Here is a 3,103-nt window from a genome sequence, read left to right as displayed (position 1 = left end):
CTAGACTATAGCCATTTAAGACTTGTAAGTTATAGTTTAAAGTGGGCTTTCTGGGGTACTGCATTAGTTATGTCCTCATTGCTGTAATAAAAACAATTCACAAAACAAGAAGGAGTTTATTTTGGTGCACAGTTCAAAGGTATAAACCAACAAAGTAGGGAAGTCATGGAAGAAGTCTGAGGTAAATTTTCACATTGTGTCCACAGTCCATAAGCAGAGAGCAGTAAATACTTGTGTTTAGCTCATTTTCTCCATTTTGTTCAGTTCAGGACCCCAGTCCATAGGATGACGTTACCCAGGGATAAAGAGAGTTTTTTCATGGCAATTAAAGTTGTTTAGATAGCCCTCACAAGGGGAGATTTCTAGATGATTCTAGATCTTATCAAGTTCACAGTATTCATCATGATGGCATTTTTACAATTAACTTTGGGGTCTGTGAAAATTAATCATCACTCTCAACTTGACTGGATTTGTAGCCACCTAAAAGACTGACACATAACTCTAGATGTGTCTAGTGGATTAAGTGGGAGGAGAAGACTTATCCTGAATTCAGGAAATACTATCCAAATGGCTAGAAGTCCAGATGGAATAAAAAGAAAAGCCTTTGTTAAAGTAGTTTGTTTCTTGAACAGACTTTGAAAACCTCAAAATTTTAAGATTAGGAAAATTTTAAGTCCTGACTATTATTTTATATGCAATCAATCTATAATTTGGGCAAAAAAGCAAATAAAAACAACAAACAAATAAACAAACAAAAAACAAAACAAAGAGATTGCTATGACCTAGCAAGATATCAACATGGATCAATGACCGTTCTTCAACTGATCCAAAACATCAAATGCAAAGACAGTGATTAGAAGGTTGGAGTAGTGGGGTGAGGATAACATTTCAATTTTATGTTTTGTAGCTCTGTGATGAATAGAGGCATTCTATCAATTGAAGATCCTTTCTTCAGATTACTGAAGCTTGGGTTAGGCTGACACAAAACAAAACAAAACACCAAACAACAACAAAAACCCAAACATGACAATTGATCCTTGTCAACCAGAACTGCCAATACATTACTATTAAACCACAACCCTTCCATTCTGATTTATTCTCAAATCATCCTCATGTTAATATTAAAACCATAATATAAAACTTTAAAATTCCTACCAACGTTAAGAGTCCTACAGTCTTTAAACAACAATTAAAACTTTGAAAATTCTTTTAAATATTCAAGTCTTTTAACTGTAGGTTTCTGTAACACTGAAAAATAAGTTAAATAATTCTTACCCCAGGAGGGAAGATCACAGTCAAAGGGCACAATCACAAGGAAATCAAACCAAAATCAAACTCCAACAGAACAAATTGCTTAAAGTCTGATGTCTATAATTCATGATATTCTTGGCTCTAAAGAACAGAGGTGGGTTTATTTCTCCAGATTACATCCACAGCACACATAGGTCTCCTATAGACTCAGGAGAGCTCCACTATATAGTTGCTGCTGTTCTTGATGTTCACGATACTGGCATCTCCAGGATACTGGGGTCCCCAATGTAGTTAGATATGTACCTTCACTGTTGGTTTCTCTTGGTCTCTTCTTAGGGGCTTCAGCCCTACCATACAGTGCCAAACCTCAGCTGCCCTCCATGAGCCCTTCATGCCTTCAAAACAAGCACCACCTTGGTGACTCTCATATATTACCAAGCTTAGCTGCTATCATGAAGTAGAGCCTTGGATCCCTCTGGACCACAGCTCTGTGTGCTGACCCCAAGGAAGTACTTCAGAAATATCTCATATCATTGCTGTTCATCCTCTCTAAATCACCACCAAATAATCTGCTCCAGCTAACTAGTCTCAAATGTCTCAATAAAACAAAAACGTTACTTCAGTGACACCGATCTCCTGTTAGTCACAGCTGATTCTTCAGTGCCAGCTTACAGAACCACTATTCTCAATTCAAAATATAACATAAACAGTCCTGATAGTTATTGCTTCCCACTGAAATTTTGTAAGTCTTCATCATCTGCATTGCTCTCAGAAAGTTCATTAAGATCTGAGTACTCTGGAGGGCCTGGGAGGAGAGGAGGGAGCAGAAGCTGCAATTGGGATTGTCTTAGTCAGGGTTTCTATTCCTACACAAACATCATGACCAAGAAGTAAGTTGGGGAGGAAAGGGTTTATTCAGCTTGCACTTCCACACTGCTGTTCATCACCAAAGAAAGTCAGGACTAGAACTCAGGCAGGTCAGGAAGCAGGAGTGGATGCAGAGGCCATGGAGGGATGTTTCTTACTGGCTTGCTTCCCCTGGCTTGCTCAGCTTGCTTTCTTATAGAACTCAAGACTACGAGCCCAGGGATGGTACGACCCACAAGGGGACCTCTCCCATTGATCACTAATTGAGAAAATGCTTTACAGCTGGATCTCATGGAGGCATTTTCTCAACCGAAGCTCCTTTCTCTGTGATAACTCCAGCTTGTGTCGAGTTGACACAAAATCAGCCAATACAGGAATGTAAAGTAAATAAATAGTGTAATAAAAAAATGAAAAGGGGTTTTATATATATATATATATATATATATATATATATATATATATGTGTGTGTGTGTGTGTGTGTGTGTGTATCACTTACATACATAAAATATGTGAATAATTTTTTAATGAAAAAGAAAAGTGCTCACTTTGGCAGCACATATACGAAAATTGGAATGATACAGAGAAGATTAGCATGGCCCCTGCACAAGGATGACATGCAAATTCGTGAAGCGTTCCATATAAAAAAAAGAAAAAGAAGAAAAATAAGAAAAGATCTGAGATCTAAACAGTTCCACATCCTCCTATAACCATTCAATCTGGTCGGCTACAGTAATATCCATTCTTAGTAGTAATTTCTATACTATTTTGGTTTCTATTGCCATGACAAAGACCATGATCAAAAGAAACTTGGGAGAAAAGGGTTCATTTCACTTACACTTGCACATTACAATTCTTTACTGAAAACATTCAAGGCAGGAACTCAAGGCAGAAACCTGGAAAGAGAAGGAAAAAAAACCCTGGGGTGATCTACTTACTATATTATTCCTCATGGATGGATCAATGTACTTTTTTATTGACCTCAAA

At 37.5% G+C, this 3,103-nt stretch overlaps 1 non-coding gene across 1 annotated transcript; it reads left to right on the top strand.

Moving 5' to 3' along the window:
* Window positions 1–2,656: 2,656 nt before the first annotated feature.
* On the top strand, window positions 2,657–2,763 carry LOC114609311. Its single transcript, XR_003709489.1, has one exon. It is a non-coding gene; the product is annotated as a U6 spliceosomal RNA (small nuclear RNA).
* Window positions 2,764–3,103: the final 340 nt, after the last annotated feature.

The sequence above is a fragment of the Grammomys surdaster genome, unplaced genomic scaffold, assembly GCF_004785775.1.
Source record: "Grammomys surdaster isolate TR1022 unplaced genomic scaffold, NIH_TR_1.0 125951, whole genome shotgun sequence".
NCBI classification, from domain to species: domain Eukaryota; kingdom Metazoa; phylum Chordata; class Mammalia; order Rodentia; family Muridae; genus Grammomys; species Grammomys surdaster.
This window is presented reverse-complemented; position numbering and strand designations above follow the sequence as displayed.